Source organism: Sylvia atricapilla, chromosome 16, assembly GCF_009819655.1.
Source record: "Sylvia atricapilla isolate bSylAtr1 chromosome 16, bSylAtr1.pri, whole genome shotgun sequence".
In the NCBI taxonomy this organism is placed as follows: domain Eukaryota; kingdom Metazoa; phylum Chordata; class Aves; order Passeriformes; family Sylviidae; genus Sylvia; species Sylvia atricapilla.
In genome coordinates, this window is record NC_089155.1 from 14795612 (window position 1) to 14823206 (window position 27595).

At 53.6% G+C, this 27595-nt stretch overlaps 1 long non-coding RNA gene and 3 other non-coding genes across 5 annotated transcripts in view; all 4 read right to left on the reverse strand.

The window, feature by feature from the left end:
* The window catches only part of LOC136368659 (uncharacterized), a 134816-nt gene extending 110991 nt beyond the window's left edge, over positions 1 to 23825 (reverse strand). Inside the window, exons 1-4 of one of the 2 annotated variants that reach the window (XR_010744883.1) lie at positions 23352 to 23825; positions 22577 to 22704; positions 21758 to 21894; positions 21131 to 21397 (exon numbers count right to left, since the gene is read on the reverse strand). This is a non-coding gene — a long non-coding RNA (uncharacterized lncRNA). Of the gene's footprint in view, positions 1 to 20929; positions 21398 to 21757; positions 21895 to 22576; positions 22705 to 23351 lie in introns of those variants that run through there. The other variant, XR_010744882.1, reaches the window with a different exon arrangement.
* On the reverse strand, positions 21966 to 22056 carry LOC136368701 (small nucleolar SNORD12/SNORD106). The gene has a single exon (XR_010744890.1). It is a non-coding gene; the product is annotated as a small nucleolar SNORD12/SNORD106 (small nucleolar RNA).
* On the reverse strand, positions 22805 to 22895 carry LOC136368700 (small nucleolar SNORD12/SNORD106). The gene has a single exon (XR_010744889.1). It is a non-coding gene; the product is annotated as a small nucleolar SNORD12/SNORD106 (small nucleolar RNA).
* LOC136368702 (small nucleolar SNORD12/SNORD106) lies at positions 23524 to 23607 on the reverse strand. The gene has a single exon (XR_010744891.1). It is a non-coding gene; the product is annotated as a small nucleolar SNORD12/SNORD106 (small nucleolar RNA).
* Positions 23826 to 27595: the final 3770 nt, after the last annotated feature.

Consider the following 27595-nt stretch of genomic DNA (forward strand, 5'->3'; position numbering starts at 1 on the left):
GGGAGCTCCGAGGCACCGGCCCAGAGCGGTGCCCCGGGGGGCGCAGGGCTGCGAGGGGAGCGCGGCTGCGGCCGTGTCCGCCCGGGGATGCTCGGGGGTCCCTGTCCGCGCCCGTGGGTGCCCTGAGCGTGCCCGTGGGTGCCCTGAGCGTGCCCGTGGGCGGCGTTGCCGGGCCGTGGGTGTCTAGCCCGTGCCCGTGTGTGGCACTGCCGGGCAGTGGGCGGCATTGCCGGGCCGTGGGTGCCCTGTCCGTGGCCGTGGGTGCCCAGCCCGTGGCCGTGGGTGGCACTGCCGTGCCCGTGGGTGCCCTGAGTGTGCCCGTGGGTGGCACTGCCCGTGCCCGTGTGTGACATTACCGGGCCGTGGGTGCCCTGTCCGTGCCCATGTGTGGCACTGCCCGTGCCCGTGTGTGACATTGCCGGGCCGTGGGTGCCCAGCCCGTGCCCGTGGGTGGCACTGCCGTGCCCGTGGGTGCCCGGCCCGTGGCCGGTGTGCCCAGCCCGTGGCCGTGTGTGACATTGCCGGGCCGTGGGTGGCACTGCCGTGGCCGGTGTGCCCAGCCCGTGCCCGTGGGTGCCCGGCCCGTGGCCGGTGTGCCCAGCCCGTGCCCGTGGGTGCCCAGCCCGTGCCCGATGTGCCCAGCCCGTGGCCGCTGTGCCGCCCCGCCGTGGCCCCGGGCTCCGCTCCCGCCCGGCCCCGGCCGCAGCCCAGCCGAGCCCGGAGCGCAGGACAGCAGCAGGTTGGTCCGAAGCTTTTTTTATTTTGCGCCCGAGCAGCGCAGTGAGAGATATGCAAGTGTTACATAAATATGCAAAAAGAGGGACTCGGCAGTGACCGTCCCGGGGCTGGCCGCGCTCCCTCTCGCCAGCTCGGGACGCTGCTGCGGGGCCGTGGCACCAAGCAGCTGCGAGAGGCGGGAGGATCAGGCCTGACGTTTTAATAACATCTAGTCATTTTTAAATGAAAATAGAAAATAAAGAGGAAAGGAAAAAAAAAAAAAAAGAGAGAGAGAGAGATCTGACCATTTTAAGTGAACAGAACTAGCAGCCACCAGCCTAGGTTTTTAAAATCTATCGTTTCAATAAAGTTATGTCAAATTATGTAGGAAATAATTTGTCTTTGGTTTTTAATCTCGGGGCGGGGGGAAAAGCACTTTACGTTGACTTTTTGTTGTCGTTGTTGCAATGCTGGAGTAGGATAGCAGAGTGTAACAATCAAGCACTTTAACCAAGCACTACTTTAATTTGTGCCTCTTGTTGTGACTGTGATTTGTTACACGGCTGTAGCAAGTCACAACGTGTCCTGTGATAACTGTGATGGTAACCTTTTGTGTTGTTCTCTGTTTCTGCTGTCAAACAGTCGTACTGACCCTGTCCCTGAGCTCTGCCGGGTGTGTCGCGATGTGCAGGCGGCGGGGCCGGGCTGAGCCGAGGCACGGGCCGTGGGAGCAGAGGGGCACGCGTGGGAGGAAGACCCCCCGAGGCCGCTCGAGTCCACTGCGTTTCGTTCCTTCCTGTTGTAAAAAACCAGGTGTCGGTTAGTCCTGAATGTAGCCGTGTGTCCGTCCCGGCCGCGCAGCACCGTCTGTAACCCGTCATGGTGAATGCAGCACGTACGGACAAAAGCAATAAGCACATTTCTGTGTCGGGAGCTGGCGCGGGGTGTCAGGATGGCTTTGCCAGGCGTGTCCTCGGCACGGAGCTGTGCCCGCGCTGCAGCCGCTGCTCTGCTCAGCTGAGCCACGGCTGGGGCCGGGCCGAGGGCAGCGAGAGTCCCCCGGGGCCGGGCAGGGTTAGAGCAGTGCCCGAGTCCCCCGGGGCCGGGCAGGGATAGAGCAGTGCCCGAGTCCCCCGGGGCCGGGCAGGGATAGAGCAGTGCCCGAGTCCCCCGGGTCATCCCCGGGGCCGGGCAGGGATAGAGCAGTGCCCGAATCCCCTGGGGCCGGGCAGGGATAGAGCAGTGCCTGAGTCCCCCGGGTTATCCCTCGGGTCATCCCCGGGGCTGGGCAGGGATAGAGCAGTGCCCGAATCCCCCGGGGCTGGGCAGGGATAGAGCAGTGCCCGAATCCCCTGGGGCCGGGCAGGAATAGAGCAGTGCCTGAGTCCCCCGGGTTATCCCTCGGGTCATCCCCGGGGCCGGGCAGGGATAGAGCAGTGCCTGAGTACCCCGGGGCCGGGCACGGATAGAGCAGTGCCTGAACCCCCCGGGTCATCCCCGGGGCCGGGCAGGGAGCGGGAGATGCCCGAATCCCCCGGGGATCCTGCAGGGCCGGGCAGGGATAGAGCAGTGCCCGAACCTTCTCGATGTCCCTGCAGGACTGAACAGGGAGCAGGAGATGCCCGAACCCCCTGGTCCCTGCAGGACTGAGCAGAGATAGAGCGGTGCTCAAACCCTCTCGGTGTCCCTGCAGGACTGAACAGGGAACAGGACATGCCGGAATCCCCCCGGTCCCTGCAGGACTGAACGGGGACATGCCCGAAGCCCCCGGTCCCTGCAGGACTGAACGGGGACATGCCCGAAGCCCCCGGTCCCTCCGGGCTCGTCCCGAGCTCTGCTCGCTCCCGTTCCCGTTCCCGTTCCCGCAGCGCCGCCGCTGCTCCGGGCGCGCTCCGCCTGGTGAGGGACTGTAGGATTTGGCCATAGTAAATACAAGTGTACTTAGAGGAACCGACGAATTGCTGAGATACTGGTTAAGATTGAGTCGTCACGAAAAAGTCAAAAGTAACTTTCCAGCAGATAAGCTTTAAATACTGATTTATTCTGTGGCTTTCTGAAGCCACGGAGCGGCAACGAGAAATCTTAAAGAGAACAGTTTCAATATAATCTCTGTGTTTCAGTGATCAGTCATGTCTGCCATCAGCACAAATGTAAAAAGAAGAAAAAAATCAGGGAATTTTTTTTTATAAAGTAATAGTGATTTCCAAGTTAAATATTTTTAGAGCTGATGCTTTCATGTGGAAAAAAAAAAAAAGTCATATTTTACATATCACGAAAGTGAACGTATTTAAATATAGCCATATAGTGTAGTATTTACCACACTCTCATCCAAATTGATGTATTTGGTTTATAAATGGCACTGACAAAAATGTATAAATCAACAATCCTATCATTTTTTATCTGATAGTCAACTGGTGCAACTCTCCTTGTAACCAAAGGCCCTCTGTCTGCCTTGCGTGATCGCTCATGACACACACCTTATGTCATCTATTTAGTCCTACCTTTAAAGTAGCATTTTACTGAGTCACTTTTGAAAGCCAAATTCAAAAGTATAATTTAAAAATCTTCCTTTTAAGTCTGAATAGCCAAAGTCCTATAGATTTCTTATAGAAAGCAAATAATTTAAAATTAAGCATATAATATGCTTGAAGAGCATTTCTTTCTTATTTGTGTACAAAGATGTAGCTCTCATTTTGTGCCCAATTAAAAAGGAAGTATGTTTATTTTAATGAAATAAAGTCTGAATACCAATATGTATCTATATATGTGTGTGTGTGCATAATACACATATATATAATGTAAGCACTGGGAAATCTACTCTAACCCAAAGCTGTGGCAGACTGAATCTGTGCTCATTGCAAAGGAGAGGCAGTGCTTTGAAAACAAAATGCTCACCAAATCCTATGGATCCCAGAAGGACAATTTGATTTTTGTTTGGTACGTGTTTCCCGAAGCTCACAGCGGTTGGGGAAACAGGAAACACCTCTTACCTCGAGCTGAATCGTGGGGTTTAATCTCTGGTATTTGGCATTCAGGTCTGCACATTTGCTGTGCACCAAGTAGCAAGCAAGGGGACAGAGCCTCACCTGCTGCTGCAGGAGACGTCACACCTGAAGGGACTCTCTGGACAGGTGATGTCTGCACTTGCTTGTGTCTTCTGCCATCAGCATCACTTCTAACACACACCTATAAATATATATAGAACATACAGATATATGTGTGTGTGTGTGGAAGGAGAGGGTGCAGATTTTTAACCAGGAGGCTAAAGATTCTTTGAGTTTTATCCTTGAACAGAGGAAAAAAGCAGTGACTTTGCAGTAGATTTCTCAGTGCCTTTCTTTAAAACTTCACCTAAGCACACTTATGGAAAAAAAAAAAACCCAACCCAAAACAAAAGAGTCTCCTGTGAAATCCACATTTTTCTGAAAGGTTTGAGAGCCAAAAAAAAGGTAGAAGAAAGGAGAAGGAAAAAAAATAGCCAGAGAGAGGAAAAGAAATCCGTGGAACGCACATTCCCTTCCCGAACATGAGTGTCAAATGCCAGGGAATATCTGCCTGGGCCAGTCATGAGAAACACATCGGAGGCGGTCAGGTTGTGTGGCAACTATGGCTGTGATAAACTGTAGCCTTTTCTTCCCTTGCAGCTAATAAGATACACATTTCTAAGGAAAACAGTATTCTCTTCTGTAAAATTGTAATGTATTGTTAATATTTGTACCTACTGTATATTTATGTCTTGACAGAACTATGAGCGGTACAGTTTATAGTAAATAACAAGGTTATGTAAAACTCCTCACACAGACAAGGTCTCTAAAGCCACGTTCTCTCTGTTGGGAAGCTCCAAGAACACCTCATTCTGAAGCAGACCCTGCAATTCCTGAGCGGAAGGAGGCCGGAGGTGCCGGTGGCAGCTGGGCTTCCCTGGGGCTCCAACCCCTCCGTGGTCAGTCAGTCACCTCTGCACAGAGCCAGTGCTTCATTGGCATCACCCACCTGGGGAGAATATGGCTTGGAATGGTTCTTGAATAAAGTACAGATGTTCTCGTTACCTCTGTACCTCCTGCTTGCCATTGTGTTGGCTTTATAAGTATCTGATGTATGGAAAAGTCATGTGACTTTCATGCATTCCAGAGTAGTCTATTTTTCTGTTCAGATTTAAAAAAAAAAAATTATATATATATATATATAAAATATAAATATATATCTGTATTTTTAGCAAATTTATAATAGGGCAATCAAGTCAGATTTCTTCTTTTTGTATTACAGAATAATATATTAGATGCTCTCTCAGTGTTCATTTACACAGCTGATCCCCCAACCTTTTTGTTGTTGTTATTTTCTCTTTTTTCCTGATGAGCACCTGCAACATTCCTCCTGGAAGTGCATCTGTGAAAGGTCTCGGGGTCTGTCAGATGTTGTCATGTTTCTGTATTTTCCTGTTTGTGATACTTGAACCAGGGACTGGCTGTGGGAACCGAGATGTTCCTGCTGAGGAACGCAGAGCAGGCCAACTCTGCCTTGGTGACAGCAGGGGGAAGTCACCCCACACCCCTGGCTGCAGCTTCTCCAGATTTACACCAATTAAGCTGAGGACAGAAAGAAGGGACAGGTTTGAATCTAATTGTCCTAATAGTGAGATGATGGAGTTGGGATAAGCACCAAAATCTAGGCTCTTATTCAAGGCAGTGACCTGACAACGCTCAGGCATCTTCAGAGGTTTTCCTGGATTAAATCATAGGTGTCCAGACTTCCATTTCCCACTGGGTTTAGGATTTTTTTTAAAATTTTTTTCCAGAGAAAATCAGGAAATGAGAAAAAATTGTAGGGGAATGAGGAACATAAACATTCAGAAAGGGACCAGATTTTGATTTAGTTACGGTAAAATCTGTCCATGCACCTGCCTACATAATGATCCTCTTTGCTCCTTTGTACCCACAGCTCTATTCACAGGAATTCAATGGCAAGCCCATGAGATAAATAAATGTTATCCCAAAGCTCTCTCGTGGCCTGTTGGAGTTCAGCAGGATGAAGAGCTCCAGAGCCACTCTGGCTCTGCACAGACAATTCCTTCTGGCTGGGCCCAGCAGTTTGGTCAGTGACAATGCCTCTGCCAAAGGGGGAGTTTTGGTTCCTTTCCTTTGGTTTGTTTGGGAGATTTTCTTACATGCCCACCGTAACAGCCAAGAAACCTGAAACAGGCACTTTGGGAAGGTGTATGTTTGATGAGTCCAGGTATCCCTCGAATGGAAGGAATAACCAGTACACCCAGGTCTGCAAGTGGTTATCAGCAAGAGCTGGTAACAATGAAGGTATTAAAGGTGGGCGGGATTTTTCTTTCTTAGGAATTAATTAATTAAAGGAATAAATAAAAGGAATTATTAATGCAATAGGCTGCCATACCTATCGTCAGCCATCACATAAATCCCTTCAAAAGGCACCTTCCATCTCAGCAAGTTCATCAGAGCATAACCAACAAAACCATAGAAGGCTTCTGGTCAGACCACTCTAAACTCTGCCCTCCCAGCCCAGGGCAGGAGCTGCCCAAATACCACCCAGCCCTTTGAAGGAATGTTTCTTTTCCAGCATGCATCTCACACCCCACGCTGATCACACTCAGGCTCTTGCACTGAAACTTTGTCTGGGCCAGGCAAAGGAAACCTTTGGAAAACTGAAGCTCTGCACCCAGGACGTGTCTCCCGTTCGTTGCTGGTGTGACCTAAGCCACAATAAGTGTCCTTTGACACCAATGGTTGGGTGCCACAAGTGCTCCTACCTGTAAATACTACTCCAAATTTTGCTTTGCTTGATTCTGGCTTCATTGCACAAGAAGTTTTCAGTCTTAGAGGCTTAGAAGAGAAAGCAAAAACCTTCCTGCTTCCTTTTGACTAGAAATAATACTGTTGATGCTCTGTAGGACTGAACAAGGATTAACCTTTATTTTTAAAGGGGTCTTTCCAAGACTACAGTGACACTACCTTCCAAAACTAATAATAAGGCTGAAGCCCCTACAAAGATCCTCAAAACTAGAGCCTCATGAAAGCCAGGGAGCCAAATTAGTATGAAATGCCCAATTCTTTGCTGCTGTAAGTTAAAACCTGTTGTGCCCTCTTTGGATCAGTAAAGAGTTTGGACCCATATCTCTAAAAGCTCATGGAAAATTAACAGCTTTGCACGGCCTCAGGGCTGGGGGTGTCTGCCCACAGCTCCTCCCTGGACAGCAGTGGGCTGAGGGAATGGGGACATGGAATGGGGACATTCAGGCCGCTGACAGCCTGGCAGAGGGTGACAGTCACCCAGGCGTGGCTGGGCTCCCTCTCTGTGGTGCCACCAGTGGCAGCCCGGGCTGGCAGGTGACTGTCCCTGCACAGGACCCACCTCAGCCCCACAGTCTCCCTGCCCTCAGCCCAGGGGCTTGCTGAAGCTGCCAGATGGGCCAGGGGTTAGTGTGACCTGTGCCACAGAACCCCTGGTCCTGTTGGTCATTGCATTTAACACCATCCATCCCGTCTTCTCTCTGTGTGTTTCATTTAGGAGCTCTGCCACTTAAGACTCTCCTTCCTGTCACGTTTTACTGCCTCCACATACAATTTGCCACGTGTTGGCTGCTGCAACCCCTGGGATTCATTTTGTTTATGTCACTTTTGTTGGCTTGCGAGGAACACCTTTTCCCCATTCCCTGGCCTTTTGGTGGCCAGTGCAGAAGATTACTTTTGCACTGAGCCATTCTCCACCGCTGTGTTTGGGGGGAAGGTGGGGGAGCAGCATCTCCATCTTCCTTTGAATTTTGAAGCCATGATACTGTACTCAGAAAGGCCAGCCACAGCTACCAACCAAACTCGCTTTCCAACTAGATTAGCATTGAAAAAATACACCCCCACCTCCTGCAGCAGAACCCTGCTCCCTCGGCGGGCCGCTGCAGCAGTTTCACAAAAGGGAGGAAGCAGCTGCCAGTGCTGCTCAGCGATGTCCCCGTGCCCAAGGACCCAGCCCGGGGCTCCTTCTCCCGAATCCAGGAGCTGCAGAGCCCCAGAGCCCGGCAAAGGCTTCCCATGACACCCCAAAGGGCACCCCAAGGCCCGCAGGCACCCGAGGAGAGGAGAGCTGGGGGGACCTTTTACAGGAGAAAGTGATACTTAATGAGAAGTAAAAACTGGAAAATGTGTTTCCTGTGGCTCTGCTGGTACGTTCAGATCAATTCGCTTTTGCAGCTGGAAACAAACTGGCTGTGACCCGAAAAGGGCAGGCAGGGCCCGGGCTCTCCAGGGCCCTGCACTGAGCTGGTTTTTGAGCTGTGCAGTCAGTGGGGAACACAGCTCAGGGTGTCTGTAAGGAAGGGCGGTGTTTGTGCCCCACAGCCCAGCAGATCCTGCGTGTCTTGCACAATCTCTCCATTGGGTTATATCGGAATTCACCCAATTCATCAGTTCTATTGGTCCAACGCACCAGCAGATGTTTTCTCCCCTTTTAAGAACCGTTTCAACGCCCTGGCACTTTGGGGTGGTTACAGCAACATTAGCCATATACTAGTGTACTTAGAGTCTTACATTTTTTTGTAACTTTGATTTAGTCATTCTTTGTTGAAGTTTATTGACCTCTCCAGTTGTTTCTGTAAAACAAATTATTAAAAAAAAATCCGTGTCTTTATATGCATGTAATAGTATGAAACTGTGATCAATGTGTGACATTCAGAAACTGTACTGTCTTGTAAAATATGTCCAAATGTCTAAGGGTTTTAAAGCAATGGTCCCTTACTACAGCCTACAGAAATAAATAAAAAGGAATGGAAAAACCTAACGCCTTTATCGCTCTGTTTCATGGCCACATATAACCACAAATAAAAATCCCGGTTGGCACGGAGCTCCCGGCAGCTGCCGGAGGTTCGGACACAACTTCGTGCTGCTGCCTGGGGAATGGGCTGGGAACGGGGCCGGGATGGGAACAGGGAATGGGCGGCTCCTGCGGGCAGGGACTGGGGACGGGTGGCACTCACACATGATCCCTGGCACACACACACGTGATCCTTGGCACACACATGTGTTCCTGGCACACACTTTCTTTGGCACACACACAAGATCCCTGGCACACACATGTTCCCTGGCATGCACATATGTTCCCTGGCACACACACATGTTCCCTGACACACACATGTGTTCCCTGACACACACACGTGTTCTCTGGCACACACACGTGATCCTTGGCACACACACACATGATCCCTGGCACTCACAGGTGTTCCCTGGCACACACACATGATCACTGGCACACACACAAGATCCCTGGCACACACACACATTCCCTGGCACACACGTGTTCCCTGGCACACACAGGATCCCTGGCACTCACACACAGGATCCCTGGCACTCACACACATGATCCCTGGCTCTCGTGCCATTCCGGCAGATCAGCATCGTGATCACACAATTGTGCAGATGCAAAACCAGTTGCAGATGGGAGAGCAGCTGATGTTTGGGGACAAGGAGCTCTGGGTGTGAGAATCAGACAAACAGGCTGCTTTAGCTGCTGTTGAGGCAGAAATGGGCTTTCTCAGAGAGGCACTGCGGGCTCCTGCTCCGTTAGATTGGCTTGGTTCCATTGTGCAAGTCATCAGAGCAAAGATAATTCAAACTGCTCAGGAATATTTTCTAAGCTTATCACATCAAATGTTGTTTTATATTGGAACGCTATTTCTGTAGGAGTCTCCAAAGCTCTGATGTGAACCCCCTGATTGATGGAGACCTTTGGATTTATGGCCATTAAAATGGGGAGAACAAAAACTGAGTAAGCACGTTCTACCCACACCATCTGCCTGTTTGTGTGGCTCTGCACTCCAGGGACCCTGACGGGTTCCTGCACACACAGATCCAAGGAAGAAGATCAAGTGCACTGCGCAGTTCTACATCTCATCTTACACAGTTGCAAAAGGAAACCAGAAAGTTAAGTGGACAAATATCACAGAGGTCGATGTATTTCATGGCATGGTTCTGCATTGCCTTGTGTTCATTTTGGGTTCAGGTCTTTATAAGAACAATCTAAACGATCAGATGTTTCATCACAGCAGTGACAGTCACGTCCAGGAAGACTAAGGCACTGAACATGAAGGGAAGTTTACAAATGAAGAATTAGAAAATGGAGAAATTCCTACAGCATATGTCTTCCTCTTTCATTTTGTGCTAATGACTTCTCTTGTTGTCTGCCTGCCAGCCCGAGCGTGCAAGCTGATGAGTTATAGCCCAGCATCTGTAATTATACTGCCCAAGGAGGTTTTCTCTATCAGCTGATTTACTTTATCAAGTCAATTAAAATAACGCCTCTCTCCTGAGGCGTGGTGGTTCATTACTGTGTCCCAAATCTACAGACAGGAATTTTTTTGCCCTAGTTAGCATACACTGCAGCAGTTTGCCTTGCCTGGGCCCTTCACCCCACAGCCCCTCAGCCCCACAAGCACACGTGCCCCGTGCCCAGCCAGGGCAGTGACTGGAGCAGGTTCAATGGCCCCTGTGGAAAGCAGAGACCCAGCTTTCAGCTGCCACCTCTGCCTTTCATTTCCTACCCACCCCAGGTTTGCACAGAGCGGTGAAATGCAGGAGCTTTCACCCCTCTCCATCTCCACCCCACATCCTCAGGCACCTCCTCTCTGCTCAGAAATAACCTCACCAACTCTTCTTCGCCCCCGGGATGGGTTTGCCTTTGGTTATTCCCTGGTGAGTTGACCTTAGGGAGGGTTTTCTGCCCCACAGGAGCCGGGGACAGCAGCAGTCCCCAGGGCTAAGCAGACACATCCAGGATGGCAGGAGGGCACAGCCAGTGGGCACGGAGTTCCAGACGCTGCCCGGCGCTGCTGGGCTCAGCCATCACCCCAGGGCTCACACCACGGGCACTGAGCTGTGCTGCTTCTCCTCCTGTCCTCAACACCCCCGCAGAGGCTGGGCAGAGTTTACCTGGGCCCACAGGGCTGGGATTGGGCTGCAGGTGCAGCACAGCCCTGGCTGGGGTGTCCCTGCCCTCTCCTCCCATCTGACATCACCCCGGGCCACCAAAGCCACGGGGAGCCTCAGGCCTTTCAGCACAGACAGACACGAGGAGAGGGACAGCTTCTCCATAGGCTGTGATCACTTCAGAAGAGAAAGTAATAATATACATAATTTACAAGGCATTTATAAAATATGAATTAGAGTCTTCCATATTGCCTCTTCCCACTTACTTACCTTCTTCCTACTTTCTGTGAGGAAATTGGGCTCCTAAGAGATGCAACATCACAATTATTCAGCAAGCAAGAGCATTTAGAGGTAACTTTGCCCCAGAGTATCATTTCCAACCATCCAGCACAAGCTGAGACTGGTGCATCACAGCAATGAGAGTCTGTGGTTTCTGACAGGAAACCCAAGTACTGAGCATTAACCTGAGTCTTGAAAACTAAAAGCAAATATGTGCAACCCTGCATCATTGAGTTTAGTCCTGATATAATTAAACAATTAACCCACACTGCTAATTGAATTTTTTGGATTTTTTTATCTTTTTTATCTGTATCTGTAGATCTATATACATTTATTTACATCTCTATTGATTTATAGATGCATATCTATAGATATGTAAAAGACATATATTTAAATCTATAGAAAATAGATTTAGATTTTTAAAAGCCCATAACTGTTTTCACTTTGCTACACCCAGTACCATTTTTTCTAACCACCAGACGTGGTTGGTAATAATTGAAGCTAAAATGAACTGGTCCGTGTGCAAACCCCAAATAACATAATGTAAAATGCTGTTTTCATGCCCTGATGATAATTAGTCTGAAAATGAAGCCCACAGTGATGCAGCTTTAGGACTGTCCTGAGCAGGGGAGAGGCAAATGCTCGGGGACACTGAGATGAGGATTGATCCAGGCACGAGAAAGTGTAAATTCAGACCACGAGGCTTGAATAGAGCTATCCAATAATATACAAGGTATTTGAGCACTTTCCAAAGGTCTAATTGACCAGAACAATCCATGGCTTTATTTGTTTTTCACGTCACATTTTGAGGCCAACAAAGCTTTCTGAGGAGAATGGCTGCATGGAAAAGGCAGACCACCAGCTGCTCCCTGGGAATCCAGCAAAAGGAACAGTTGATTTCTTATTAATGCAGACGAGCTCTTTATCTGGGTTGCCTTCAGACTGAGTTCAGCAGTTCACAGCCTCGATTCCAGGAAACACTGAATTTATGTAACAGAAATGAAGAGAAATGGAAGGAAGGGGTTTGTAAGTGCCTGTTTCCCAACTAAATACCTTTGCTCTTCTGGTGTCAGGGTGGATGGGTGGAAGCTGAGGTGCTTCCAGGAGGAATGTCACCTGAGTCCTGGGCTGGTGTTTCCAGGAGGAATGTCACCTGAATTCGGGGCTGGTGTTTCCAGGAGGAATGACACCTGGGTCCTGGGCTGGTGTTTCCAGGAGGAACGTCACCTGAATTCAGGGATGGAGTTTGCAGGAGGAATGTCACCTGGGTCCTGGACTGGTGTTTGCAGGAGGAATGACACCTGAGTCCTGGGCTGGGGATGTTCCCTCCGGCGCTGTGCACAGAAGCTGCCCAGGACCCTGCTCAGAGCTGTCCCCTCCCACAGCCGCTGTCCCAGCTGAACTTGAGTCCAGCACTCCCTAAGCACTTGGAATTTGCTATCTTTGGCCTTTCCACAGCCCCTGGACTCCAAGAGGGGCGCTTGGCCCCCTCCCAGAGGGTTTCCGGGCCAGCTCCATCCCTGTCTGGGGCAAGAAAAGCTACAAACTCAGTCCCAGCAATGAGGGGTTTTACAGCAGCTGAGGCTGAGAGGAGCCACTGCCCCAGGCCAGCTCAGGGAACACTCTCTGCTTCTGAAAATTACCTTCTGGATAAAACAGGGTGCAAGTGACCCCCCCAAGGCTGGTGCCGAGGTGCTTATGCCAGGAGGGGCTGGGGATGTATTCCCAGCGGTATTCCCTGGGGGATATTCCCCAGATTTCCAACTCTCAGGCTGCTGTTTTAAACATTCTTCCAGGAGGGGGAAGGTAAAAAGCCTCTGTTGGAATACTGAGCCCACACACTGGACACATTAAATCCATCTCTCCTACTGTGTATCTCCCTCATTCACTCTCCCTTCAGAGAAGAAGCTCCCAGAAGCTTCACCAAAGCTTTTTTTTTTCATATCATTCTCTGCCTGAAACAAGAATTTTCTCCAGCACGGGTGACAAAACCTGGTATCTCTCTTTTCCTGGCTGTTACTTAAGGTATAAGATCCATATCCCCAACACAAACCATGCTGGGACTTCTAATTGGGTTTTCCTCCCACTGTAACTCCCTCTGCCATCTGTTCCTCGTTCTCTCTCAGATGATGCATCCCTCAGTCACGGAGCAGTGCCACGGCAAAGCCGAGGCAGCCCTGGAGCCTCTGCCAGAGCAGCCCCTTCCCTGTCCCCTGTGCCCCAGCGCTGCTGGGAGCTGGGGACATCACCCGGGGCAGGGAGGGGACCGTGTGCTGGCGGCTCAGCGCACTCCGCTGACATCCCTGCCTGGGCTTTGCCTCGCCTTTGCCAGGGGGCTCCTTTGAAAAGGAAACCCCAGTGCCTCTGAAGGCCAGAGCAAACCTGGTTTTGAACATAAAATAGCTTTAGAGCTATTTAACCTCTGACACAGGCCATTCTTCTGCTTGGCTGAAGCAGCCTGGCCCCAGCACTAACGAAGGGCTCTGCAGCCTCGCTGCTGAGATAATTGGCGGCCCCAGGCTTCCAGAGGATCCAGGGACTGCTGTGCACTGCTCCATGTGAGGAGACAGGAATCTCCTGGAAACGTGGCCACTTCTTCTGGCCTCCTCCCAGACCTCCAGTCATGTTAGAGTTGAGCTACAGCAAATCAAAATACATTAGAATTTTAAAATGGTTCATAAGTGATTCTTGCTCATTGGGAAACTTGGAGCTGATGTTGCCTGCAGCTATTACTAGTGTTTTCAGAAATAATTCATTAGCTGCAAAGATCTGCTCTTATTTCTTGGGAAATGAAACAAAAAATGAGCTGTTTTAGTTTCCTCGTGGATCCCTTCCTTCCCACCTCCTCCAGCCCTCTCCAGCTGAGACAGGAGGTCCTAGAGACCGTGGAGACTCAGGTGAACTCCTGGCCAGGTGCCCTGAGGTGGTCCTTTCCCCAGGTGTCACACTTGGCTCCCGGTGTCCTGGGCAGGGTTTTGGCCCCCCTGGCAGAGGAGCAGGTGTCAGAGGTGTCCCCTGGCTGCCGGGGCACCGTCACCAGAGCTCAGGGTGGGACACAAATCGGGTCTGGCTCCAGCCAGTGTCTCCCCGCAGAGCCCACAGCTGGCACTGAGCAGGGAGAGGGGCTGCTTTCACCCCCACTGACTCTCACAGCTCCATTCTTCACGGGGAAAGGAGGACCCAGGAAGGGTTTTTTCCCTCATTTTGGTGCTTTTTCTTTTGGTCCCAGAAGAAAAGCGACACATGCAACTGAATGAGAGAGCAAGAGAGGAGAGTTTTGTAGATTTTCTCTCAAAGAGAATGCCACCAGGGTTTGAAGTCAAGATTCGTGTGCCAAATATTTTGGTCAACCTCCTAATGTCTGAGAAATGCAGAGCGAAATTTCTGGTAATTCCTGTGAGGCTCTGAAGAACTGAAGGTGTTTTTGAAAGTCTCGAAGAGCACCAAGAGCTCTGAACCAACTGTCCCCATCCCGTCAGCTCAGTGCAGCCCTGGGTGACCCTCCCTGCCCTGCACAGAGGGCTCTGGCTGTCCAGGGCAGCCCCGGGCAGAGGGGCGAGTCCCCCGAGGGTGGGATTCTGTGCAAGTCAGTGATTCCTGCCCAGCTGGCTCGCTCAAACACATCCCAGCTCTGCTCACCCTCCACTCAAACACATCCCAGCTCTGCTGACACGCTTCAGGAGCGTTTTTCCTTACAGCTTCTAGAAAACCAGACTGAAAAGCTTTGCTAAGGTTCAGAGTTGTGCAGCTGCATCCCTGACACAACCACAGACCGTGTGTTAAACAGCTCAGAGTCAGCCTCAGAGTGGGGCCAGGTGTGCCAGCCCAGTGTACCACCAGGTGTGCCAGCCCAGCTGTGCCAGCCCAGGTGTGTGCCAGCCCAGGTGTGCCAGCCCAGAAGTGCCAGCCCAGGTGAGCAAACCCAGGTGTGCCAGCCCAGGTGTGCCACCCAGGTGTACCAGCCCAGGTGTGCCAGCCCAGCTGTGCCAGCCCAGGTGTGTGCCAGCCCAGGTGTGTGCCAGCCCAGGTGTGCCAGCCCAGAAGTGCCAGCCCAGGTGAGCAAACCCAGGTGTGCCAGCCCAGGTGAGCCAGCCCAGGTGTGTCAGCCCAGGTATGTCAGCCCTGGTGTGCAAACCCAGGTGTGCCAGCCCAGTGTGCCAGCCCCCACCCACACCCTGTCCTTGGGGGAGCCTCTCCAGGCAGCAGCAGGATCCAGGGTTTCCCTTTACCTGGTAGAACATGAATCACTGTCTGACGGGAGATGATCCCAGCGCTTCCCTGACTGAGCCAGTTTTGACACACTGGTTTAGGATCTGTCACTGGAATTGTAAGAAGGAGTGGTGATGCAGGAAACCAGCAGCAGCAGCAACAAGAACAGCAAAAAGGCAATTAGCAGTCGCCAGGTGCTGAAAGCAGAGCTCTGAGGAGCTCAGAGGAGGGGCTGCTCCCGGCACACAGACACAGGATCAGCACCCAGAGCACCTTCCCGAGGGCCCCCAGCCCTTCACCGGGGTGCTGGGGTTTATTCTCCCCTTTGGCAGCTGGGAAGAGGAAACAGAGAAGAGCTGCAGCCCTGGGGACTGTGAGGGGCTGGAGGGTCCCTGCTGCAGCTGGCTGCTTGTGAGGAACCAAAGTGCTGAGCTGAACCCAAAGGACTGACATTTTCAGACAGGGCCAGGTAGCAATAATTGACATTAGCAACTGGAACGTTTTGGGGGATGAGTGTTCTTTAAAAAAAAAAAAAGGGGCAGGGGGGGAAGAGAGAGAGAGTCAGTGATCTTAATATTTAAAGAATCAAAATACTCAAAATTAAGAATAAAGGACAAAAAAAATGTTTGAAAAGCTGAAGATAACACAATAGTGTCTATTATGGAAGTGTTGGTAACTCCTCCCATTCCAGCAGAACATGCTCAACTCTCAAAAGGACCAGTTTGTCCTTAGAGCAACACAGCTAGTTAAGAAAATTACATTTTTTGTTGTCCTTTTTCTTTACCTTTGGCTCCATTTCTGGGTATATTTTGCCTCTTGTTTCTAAATGCTCAAGGGCTCTTTCCCCACGGAGGGAAGCAGATCCTCACACCTTCAGATGAATGCAGTCCCACATTCCAGGACACTCAGGAGCTGATGGGCCTGTGAGGACACCTGTAAAAAGTGGTCTTTAAGCAGCTTCTGTTTCAGGTGCAGAAGAAAACTGCTCAGTCCCAGGCTGGACATCGCAGGGTTAGGGGGAGAAAAAGCACAATTCCCCCGGGGCCTCTCTCTCCCCATCCCGTGTCAATGAAAGATTTCTCTACAAAGGAAAATCCCATGGGTTCTTCAGAAGGTTGTAAAAAGATCTGGATTTTTTTTTGCTTGACTTTTCATCATTAAAAATTGAGATCCTTAGCTGGAGAGCAGGAGGAAGCGAAGGAACATCAGCTGAGCTTAATTTTGCTTTTTCATAAACGGGCCTCAGTGGTGCTCTGGGTCTCTTTGCTGCACTCTCCCGTGGAGCCTGGCAGCAGGAGCTGCCTGTGCTGTGCCAGGGGAGCCCAGCAGGATGATTCCTGGAGGCTGGGACAGCCGCTGGCCTCGCCTCTCTGCTGTGGGAGACATTCTCCTGTTGGTACCCAGCGGTGAGAGGTGCCCAGGTTGTCATGGGAACAGCTCATCCTCAGGGAACAGCCTCTCTCCACGCCAGGCTGCTTCTTCACAGCACAGAGCACTCTCAGGAGGGCTTGGCCTTGCATCTCCAGCAGTCCCACTTTCCCAAAACCCAGGTAAGAGAAATGATGGATGGTGACAAACTCCTACAGGGGAACAGGCAGGACCCAGAATGTGTCAACAATGAGCCCATTTTCGTTTGTAGGGAAGGTGACCTTCATCACCTTCTGCTCCAAAGGTTCACTCCTGCTCGCACACAGCCCCCAGGAATTCACACACAGCCCCAGGAATTCACACACAGCCCCAGGAATTCACCCACGGGATCTGTACAGTCCCACCAGGTGTGCAGGTGAAGCCAGCACTGCACAGCCCCTTGTAGGATGTGCTGATATTTGCAGTGACTTGTGTCATCAGGTGACAGCCTGTGCAGAAAGCTGCTGTGAGGGTCCCCGGGGACCGAGCCTTTCACACTCCTGCACCTCCAGTGAGAGCAGGAAAGGCCTGGCAGTCCCACCATGCCACCAACAGCAGCTCTTGGTAAGACCTTGTGTTTTCAGCTCCCAGGGATGAGGCAGCAGACATTGGGAGACCATCTCCAGTCTCCTTTGTTTTCATTTATAGGAAAGTAGGAATATTAGTGAGCAGAATATAAAGAAAACATTGCGAGTATTTCCCAGTCAAAAGCACAAGGCCAGCCCCCATGGCACAGCTGAGCTGACTCCTACTGAGAGCCCCGGGACTGCACCGGGCCAACAGAGATGCTCCTTGAAGCTGAAGTCCAAGAGGAGTTTGTCCCTGTTCTCAGGGATTTGACTCACAAAGTGCTGTTGCCACAAAAAGAAGGCACTTGGATTAATTTATTTTGAATTGTTGATTCTTCATTGAGGCTTAAAAAAAATTCATCATTAAGCCTGGCTTCTTATGGCCTTTTTTGTTTGACTTCTTATTTGGCAAATTCTCATTCCTTTCAAAAAAGGAGCCCGGGGCGGGGCCAGCGGGGCGGGGCCGGCGGGGCGGGGCCGGCGGGGCGGGGCCAGCGGGGCGGGGCCAGCGGGGCGGGGCCAGCGGGGCGGGGCCAGCGGGGCGGGGCCAGCGGGGCGGGGCCAGCGGGGCGGGGCCAGCGGGGCGGGGCCAGCGGGGCGGGGCCAGCGGGGCGGGGCCAGCGGGGCGGGGCCAGCGGGGCGGGGCCAGCGGGGCGGGGCCAGCGGGGCGGGGCCAGCGGGGCGGGGCCAGCGGGGCGGGGCCAGCGGGGCGGGGCCCGCCGCCCGCGCTCTACTTGAGGTACTGGGGCCGTTCGGGGCTTACTGGGGCAGTTCCCAGTGTACTGGCGCTCTGCCCGCTCTCCTGGGGCCGTCCTGGGGCCGTCCTGGGGCCGTCCTGGGGCCGTCCTGGGGCCGTCCTGGGGCCGTCCTGGGGCCGTACAGGGGCCGTACTGGACTGTACTGGGGCCGTACTGGGGCCGTCCTGGGCCGTCCTGGGGCCGTACAGGGGCCGTACTGGACTGTGCTGGGGCCGTCCTGGGGCCGTCCTGGGGCCGTCCTGGGGCCGTCCTGGGGCCGTCCTGGGGCCGTCCTGGGGCCGTCCTGGGGCCGTACTGGGGCTATACTGGGGCCGTACTGGGGCCGTACTGGGGCCGTACTGGGGCCGTACTGGGCTATACTGGGACCGTACTGGGGCCGTACTGGGGCCGTACTGGGGCCGTACTGGGGCCGTACTGGGGCCGTACTGGGGCCGTACTGGGCTATACTGGGACTGTACTGGGGCCGTACTGGGCCGTACTGGGCCGTACTGGGCTGTACTGGGGCCGTACTGGGGCTGTACTGGGCCGTACTGGGCTATACTGGGACTGTACTGGGGCCGTACTGGGCCGTCCTGGGGCCGTAGTGGGGCCGTCCTGGGGCCGTCCTGGGCCGTCCTGGGGCCGTCCTGGGGCCGTCCTGGGCCGTACTGGGCTATACTGGGACTGTACTGGGGCCGTACTGGGCCGTACTGGGCTATACTGGGACTGTACTGGGGCCGTACTGGGCCGTACTGGGGCCGTACTGGGCCGTACTGGAGCCGCTCAGCCCGGTGCTCCCATCTCCTGCCGGGCTCTCCGTGGCACCTCGCGCTGCCCGAGCGCCCCTCGGTCCCTTTCTGTGGACTCATCAAACCAAAACCTCTTCAGCCCCGACTGCTGGCGCTTACCCACCGGATTAGAGAAAGACTATCACCAAAAACACGTGATAAAGGAGACCTTTTTTGGCGGATTTCACTCTAGCACACCTGAGGCGCCATTAAACCGTGGAAAGCGCTTCATTGGCAGCGCAGCAGCTCCTCAGGGGAATGATCCAGCTGGCTGTGCTACCTCTACAGAATTACCCTGAATTTTCTTCTTCATTCGAAATGCAAGGAGCTTAGAGAGATTACAGCCACTCCTGTGAGTTATTTAGCTATCCAGTACAAAGCAATGGGCTTTACTGTAACTTTTTACTCAAAGAGGATTGCTCTAAAATATTGATCACTACAGATGTTATACCTTGCTGAACACTGAATTGGGATTTATAAAGCCCACCCACGGATTTTTTATGCAGGTGATAATGCTGTTGTACTAAGAACTGGATATGGACAGAGCCTTCCCATTTCAGGGAAACTGCAGCAAAGATGTTTCTAGAAAAACAGAAAATAACATTAGAGGACAGCTTTGGAGGCATGGGCACAGAGGAGACCTGGCACTGCATCAGTGCCAGGGCATAACATGGTAAAATGTGCCAAAAAGATAAGAAATAGAACTTCAGCTTCTTTGTATATCACTAGGTGCCTGCAGCAAAGAACGGGCACCTCATTTCCTTGGCAGTGGTCAGATATTGTCACCCTGGAAATGGCACGTGTGGCAAATCCTTCGGTGGGCAAGGGGCCAAAGGCTGGGAGAGGAAAGAGAAGAGCACTGGAAATCAGTACCGGGTTAGTAGGGGGTCCGGGAAGCTGGAGTTTAAAGATACCCTGTTAATTCCTGCCTCTGCCAACGCGTCACTTACTGTGTGACCTCGGCTAAGTCATTTAACCGACCCGTGTCCCGTTCTGTGATCTGGAACAGGAAGGACATTCAGGAGATTGCATTACGCAGCTAATTAGCTGAGACAAAGCAGAGGCGGGCGCGGCTCTTGGCAGTTCCCCGAGGGGCAGGAGCAGAGCACATTCCCCAGGTCCGGCCGAGCTCCACATCCCCCTGCAGCCGCTGAGGTAGGAGGAACACCTTCTCTTTATTCTGAGATGCAGATTGAATGAACATGGGCCAGCTGAAGCCAGGCTGCTTTAAATTCAGTGAAATCTCCTCAGCCCGCCTCTTATCAGACCGCTGCAGGAAGAGATTTTCTAACAGGGCTCCCCACGGCCGCTGCAGCCCAGGCAGTGTGTGCAGCGGCTCCCCGAGCCCCGGAGGTATGTCACAGCTGCTCTGGGGACACGCGGTGGCTCTGGGGACATGCGGTGGCTCGGGGTGTCCCCGCGCTGGGGACAGCGTCCCCTGCGGGACCCCAAACCCAGACCCGGGAGCCCGACCCCGGGAGCCCAGACCCAGACCCCAAACCCAGACCCCGGACCCCAAACCCGGCCCCGGGAGCCCCAAACCCAGACCCCGGACCCCAAACCCGGCCCCGGAGCCCACACCATCCCTCCCGCACTTAGGGGTGGCCTGGCATCAGTAACCTACCAACAGGTTCAAATCTCAGCCTGATGCACATGTGAAATGGCCGCAGAGCTTGAAACCCGACCTGAGCAATTGTTCTGGCAGAGGTAATAAAACATGCCGAGAGCATGTTCCAGCTGCATCTGTGCCTGCAGCTCCCACCGGACACTCTCCTCCCCGCAGAATGTTTACTGGGAGGTCTGCTCGTTACCTTAATGAAAGTAATTGTATTAGCAGCAGTTCTGGTCCCTCACCAATCCAGTTTCAAGAGTTCATGCTGCTTACATTAATGAGAAAAATCTCTACTCAATTTGAAGTCTGCTTTGAATGTTGAATGGTAGATTTTCCATCACTGCTGTTTCCTGCTAAGCTGTGCCAAAGGCCACTATCAGCTCAGACACCAGAAGTCCCATCCCAGAACCACTGAAACTGAGTAATTCTGCAGAGAATAATTCTGCCTTGCCCAGAGGCCGAGCACAGAGTGCACCTCTCCCCACACCCGAGCACAGCAGCAGCCACAAGCCCCAGCCAAGCACTCCTGCCCCAGGGGACGTGGAGCTGCTGCCTTGAGGCAGCTCCAGCATCACCCACAGCAGCACTGGGGCCGTGCTCTCTAACTGCCCAAACAGCTGGGAGATCCAGGAATGAGCTGTTCAGCGTGGGTCAAAGGAATGTCAGTCACCAAACCCAGCCATTAGTCAGATTTTATTAAAAACAGGCTCCCAGCAGTACAGAAGCAGTGTGCTGCAGCATCCCAGACAGCCCCTGGCACGTCACAGGCTGCCAGGGACACGGCCCTGAGGCCTCTGGATGGCAGGAGAACCCAGCCCTGGCTCCTCTCCTCCCACACCTGAGAGCTGCTCCCAGAGGCTTCCTTGCCTTCCAGGACTACGGCAGGAGCTGCCAGCAGGGAACAGCCCCTGCAGACAGAAGCCCACAACTGCATGGTGTAACACCCTCCATCTAAGCTGGCAGGACACAAATTCATCACTCCTGACAGCTCTGAGAGAAGGTCAGAGCTGTTGCAGGGGATGGGGATGCCGTGGCTTGGATGAGACTGCCAGGCAGCAGCATGGGAGCAGCAGAACTATCCATCTTCTTTGGCAGAACACTGAAACTCCAGCAGGGCCCAGGACAACTTCTTACGACTCTAAACCTGTCAAGAGAACAGCCAACATTTTGTCTGTCCACTGTACCACAAACAGCAAATACACAGCTTTCACATGCACCCAGCCCCATAAACACCACTGGACAAGAGCTGCTCTGCAAAGAGCAGAGGTTTCCTCCACAACAGAGCAGAGAGTGCCAGGGAAACACTGAGCTCAACCAGCTCCACCACCTGAACTGAGCTCCTGTGTCCTTTTGCACACAGAGGGCACAGTCCTGCCCTTCAGAGACTTCAGCCTCCCTGCAGACAGAGCAGCTGCATCCCAACAGCAACACGAGGCTGCAGCTGGAGCCAGTGGCAAGGGCTCTTTATCTGATGCAGCTCTGTTAAGCACATTTTCTAACTCACCATTCTCCCCTGACAAAGGGGCACACGTGGTGGAGCAAACCAGGCAATGTCCTCATCACACACCTCTTCATTTCAGCTCCAGCTTTAACGTCAGGTCTCCCCAAGGCTCAATCCCCCACTTCTGCCTCCACAGTGCCCTGGGGGTAAAGCCAAAAGGAAACATCAGCACCAGCCCCTGCCACGGTGTGGGACACAGCAGCACTCCCCTGCTGGTGCATCAGACACGATCTGGCTTGAGGAGTAAGAAATCAACACTGTCGCTCTGATGGGGAAAAAATTTGGTCATCACTTACACCAGCAATTCCCGGGAGCTGTGGCTGCACTCCCACATCCCCAGCACCAGGAGCTAACTGCAGAGGACAGGCCAGAGCCATGCCCACAGGGCAATCCCTTACCAGGGCAGGAGAGCCTTGCCAGCAGCAGCCTCCCACAGGGACACACCTCAGCCACAATGGTTCCTGTTCCTTGCTGGGGCAGCCCAGCACACACAGCTGTCTGTGCAGTGCCCTTCAAACCAGCCCTCTGAGCACAGTGCAGCAAACAGGACTGTGCTGCTCCAGCGCCACACACACAGGCAGCCTGCAGCCTCCTGGCTGCTAATCTGGACACGGTGGAACAGGAGCCCAAAGGACCTCAATGCAAAATCCCTGTACTCTCTCTTCCACAACACCTAGGTTAACACTCAGTATGGTCTCCAGGGATAAACTGGAAGCAACTCCCTTGCAGAAAGGTATTTCTTTCCCTCTTCGTTTTTTCCCCCTCTCTTCCCCGTTTTAAATGTATTTAAACATGTGATTCACACTTACTTCAAGGACTTACCATTATTTGCTAGAGGTTCAGGAGCAAACCAGAAAACTGCCCACATCATTTATTTCTTCACTGTCAGCTGCAGCCTTAACTTCAGGTCTCCCCAAGACTCAGCCCCCCACATCTGCCTTCACAGTGCCCTGGGGATAAAGCCAAAGGCAAACATCAGCATCAGGCCCCTGATTCCAGTGTTTTGGGCATGTTTTAACACCAGGGTGTGGGACACAGCAGCACGCCCCTGCTGGTGCATCAGACATGATCTGGCTTGAATAGCAAGAAATCAACACTGTCGCTCTGATGGGGAAAAAAATTAGTCATCACTTACACCAGCAAGTCCCCGGGAGCTGTGGCTGCACACCCAGAGCAGGTGTGCCACACACCCACATCCTCTGGCAGAGCTATGGGCAGCGCGGGAGTTTATGTTAATCCTCCCCCCAAAACGTGGCTGGCTGGCATGCCCTACAGGTACACAGGACAGGGAAACGTTCCCAAAAAATGGAGAACACCGATGTATGGAGGTTCTAGAGCAGAGCTCAGGGCATTGTACAGAAGAGGCGTCAGGCAGAGATTAACAGGGTGTTACTGCCTTTTACAGCCGCGTGGTGTCCACACGAGGCTCCGAGGCCCGGGCCCGTGGGGCTCCTGCCCGAGGGACCCACACCTGGGACCTCTCCAGCGGGACCGCCCCGCCAATGCCCGGTTAAAGTAATTCAGTAACTCCTCCGAAAGAGCAAAATTACAAATGGCGCGGTTTTAGGTGGGTACGGAACACGTAATTCACACTTACCGCCTGGGCCTGGCACAGGCCGCGGCCTGCCCGCGCACGCCGGGAGCGCCCTCATGGCCGGCCCGGCCCCGGATCTGCCGCCGCCGCCTCGGGCCCCGCCGCGCCCTGCGGGGAAACAGCGGCCCGTGAGCACCGGGAGCAGCGCACGGCCAGCGCCGGCCGCGGCCGCTCCGCTGGTGCGTCAGACACATCTGGCTTGGATAGCGCTGATCAACACTGCCGCTCTGACGGGGAAAGTGTCATCACCTCAACCAGCGAACGCCCGGCCGCGCCCGGGGAGCTCCGTGTGACCTTGCCGGGGGGAGCGGCCGGGAGGGGGCCCTGGGGACAGGCCCCGGGCCCAGCGGGAGCGCGGCGGTCACACGGAGCGGCGCATCTCAGCGGGCGGGCGGGCAGAGACACCTCTGGCCGCCCGCAGAGCCCCGGCTGGCCCCGCGGGAAGGACAAAGGGGAATCCCGAACTATCCCAGACCATCCCGGACCCTCCCAGGCCCACCAACACTAACCTCGGCCCGCCGCAGAAAAAGGCCGTGCGGCTCCGCGCGAGGCTATTTATAGGCTCCGCAGGCCCCGCCCCCGGCCCGCGCTGAGGGGCCGCACCGCCGCCATGTCGGGCGTGGCCGGGGCCGCTCCGCCCTATCGGAGCCGGGCTCAGGGGGCGGGGCCGGGCTCAGGGGGCGGGACCGGGCTCAGGGGGCGGGGCCGGCTCAGGGGGCGGGGCCCTGCTCACGGGGCGGGGCCTGGCTCACGGGGCGGGGCCCTGCTCACGGGGCGGGGCCGGGCTCACGGGGCGGGACCGGGCTCGGGGGGCGGGGCCGGGCTCACGGGGCGGGACCGGGCTCAGGGGGCGGGACCGGGCTCAGGGGCGGGGCCTGACTCATGGGGCGGGGCCCTGCTCAGGGGCAGGGCCTGACTCACGGGGCGGGGCCGGGATCACGGGGCGGGGCTCAGGGGGCGGGGCCAGACTCAGGGGCGGGGCCAGTCTCAGGGGAAGGAGCCGCCGCCATTTCGCGGTGCCGAGCGCTGACGGCCCCTCACGGCCCGGCCCGGCTGCGCTGCGGGCGGGGAAGGGCGGCCGGGGGCGGGCACCGGCACCCGGGGGATCGGTACGTGTGGTATCCTTTACCGGGCTGGGCGAGCGTGCCTTTGGACACTTAATTTTCTTCTACAAAATAAAATACAACATTCCTTAAGAGATGCTCAGTGGCTTGCTGCAGCGCTCGCATCCATGGTGGCCGTGCTGCGGCGTGAGGCCGGGACAGCCGCAGCCCGGCCCAGTGTGCCCGGTTCCGTGTTCCCGGTGTCCCCGGTTCCGTGTCCCCGGCCCGCTGTGCCCGGTTCCGTGTTCCCGGTGTCCCCGGTTCCGTGTCCCCGGTCCGATGTGCCCGGTTTCATGTCCCCGGTTCCGTGTCCCCGGTTCCGTGTTCCCGGTGTCCCCGGTTCCGTGTCCCCGGTGTCCCCGGTGTCCCCGGTTCCGTGTCCCCGGTCCGATGTGCCCGGTTTCATGTCCCCGGTTCCGTGTCCCCGGTTCCGTGTCCCCGGTTCCGTGTTCCCGGTGTCCCCGGATCCGTGTTCCCGGTGTCCCCGGTTCCGTGTCCCCGGGCCCGGCTCGGGGCCGTGTCGCGGGGCCCCTGCCGCTGTCTGCCCTACCCAGCTCCGGTACTTGGCTTTTAGGTGCTTTACACAGGTAAATCATGCCGCGTTCAGTAGTTTCCCACTGAGGAACGCGAAGGACGGACGCAAAAAGGATGTGTCTGAATGCAAACAGCCGGTGTGTCCCCCAAGCACCGCCTGAGGGGTGGTTTTACAGCCAGAAGTGCACCTTGGGCGCGGTGAGGGCAGCGGAGCCCGGGCACTGGCAGGAACGTGTGTCCGTGCAATGACAGCAGCTGAGGAGATGCGGCTGAAATGGAATCAGCAGGGAGAGGAAAAGGCAGAAGCCTTTACAGCAGCTGGGGCTAGACACAGAGAGAACAGCTGTGTGCTGCAGGAAGAAGCTCTGCTCCAGACCGGCTCAGAGCCATGTCATGGCTCCGTGCTTTGTTTTTTGCTGTCTGTAAAATACACGCTGCTTAATTCAGCTCCTGTTAAAGTGCTTTTTTTCCAAATTGTGTTTGTAGGCAACTAATTTTTGAAAGCAGCTTATCAAACAGGACCTGTGGAATAAATCTCAGTGCTGTTAATCCAAGTTCCAGAACACCAAAAGATGAAAAGACAATCAAAGGAAGGACATTTTAAGAGGATTACAGGGAAAACTAATCTCGTTACACCGCAAACCCTTGTCACATGCACGACACAAAAGGAACTGTAAATGTGATTTGTGTTGCCTAGCTTGGCAAGGAAGGGAAAGTGGGGAGATCTGAGATACAGCTGGGAACAGCTGCAGCAGAACTTAGTATTACATTTATTTGATTTTATGTTTGGATTTTACTCTCCTTGGCCAAACCAGGTGGAAAATGTCTTTAGCTAAATGAGTTCTTCAGCTCAGCCAAGCTCAGTGAACTCAGGGAGTTCCTCAAGAGGCAACAGAAGTCTCCAGTCCCAGTTCTCCTGGTTCCCAGGCAGTGCAGAGGGGGCTCTGGTGCCCCACAGCCCATCCCAGACACTCCCGTGCCCTGCCCAGAGCCCACGGTTAAATGGCTCAAGGTCACATTTGTTTCTTTTTTAAGTACCACAGCCCCGAAGAATATATCTGTATCCTCTGTCAGCATCTCCCTGTGCCAGCACAGAATCAGTCTTTTCTCTGGCCAGGGGAGATGGGAAAAATGAAATGGTCCTCAATTGCTAAACAAAGCCTTGTTAGAGTACATATTTCACGGGCCATTCTCTTAACTGCTACATTTTTATGGCCAGGATTCTTTTAAAATCAGAACTGACTATGAAGAAATCCAAATTTTAGTTGGGATACCTCTGCTTTCCCAACATAATAAGCTAAACAAGAAAATCAGCACCAGATGCCTACAATACTTGTGACATTTCTAATACAGATTGTGATGTTCCAGCAAATAGACTTTATTAAAAAAAAAGGCATCAAGGAAGTCATGAAAATATCTCCCTAAACTGTTGGGTCAGCAGCTTCACTGTGATAGTCAAAATAAAACAGTCAGCACACTGATGAGGGCTGGAAAAAAGCTTCATGAGCTTCTGCCAAATCACACACACTGTTCTTTTAGACCAGGAAAAAATCCCAAACACAAAATTCACAGGATGGATTACTGCCGTGGGTCCAGGCTGCCTCCCATTCCCACTCAGCTCTCCTACAGAGCCTTTCAAAGAGCTAAAACACACCCTTGAGCTATCTTCAGGTCAACATTCCCAAAACATTGGCACAAATCCTTTGAGATCTTATCCTGAAACCAGACTGATGGATCACAAAGTCCTGTCTGTTCCCTGTGGAGTCAGGCCCAGGAACCAGGTGAGGTGTGAGGTGTGAGGTGTGACAGCCGCAGGGCTGAAGGGGCTGGGGCAGAGGAGCTCTGAGGAGAAACAAGAGCAGCCTCAGCTGCAGCAGGCACAGAGGGGACTCCGGGAAAGGCAAGGGACTGAAACACAGGCAAAGCCCCACTTTTATCCAGAGCTCACGTCAGCTTACCCTGACCCCAGCGTCCCACTGTGGCTGGGACAGGTCTGTGGCTGTGATTGCAGCAGGTCTGAGACGGGGGACAGCTCTCACACAGTGTTTAACAGCACTGAACAGCTCCCCGTGGCAAAGTGCCTTAACCCAGGCTCCTGTAAAACACAGCAGAGCCACAGGTGGCTGCTGCACAACAGCCCCAAGAGCAGGCTCCAGTCCCGGCCGAGGAGAGAACTCAGCAGCAGGTGAAGGCAGGGAGAACCCGGGCCCACTGCTGCCACTGTGCTCCCTGCTTTCCAATAGCAATTGTTCAGTCAGGAGTTTCTGAGTTGGAAAAATTTGCAATACAAAGCCTCAGCCTAGCAAGTTCCTTTTAATTTTTAAATGTACAGCATTTGAGTTCTACAAATGTAAAAAAAAAAAACCCAAACAAAAAAAACCCAAAAACAACCTTCACAATGTTTGGGGGGTTTTAGCTTAAAATGATCACACCCAACGTGATTCAATGCAATCTGGTCTGCAGTTCCTGTGGCCCAATTGCTTTGGATGATGCAAAATAAAATGGCCAAGACATTGAGCTCTGAGACAGCACCTGCAGGAACTGCTCTCTGTGGCAGGAGTTCCCACAGGTGCTGCACACAGGTGAACTGCTCCTGCAGGTGACAGGTAA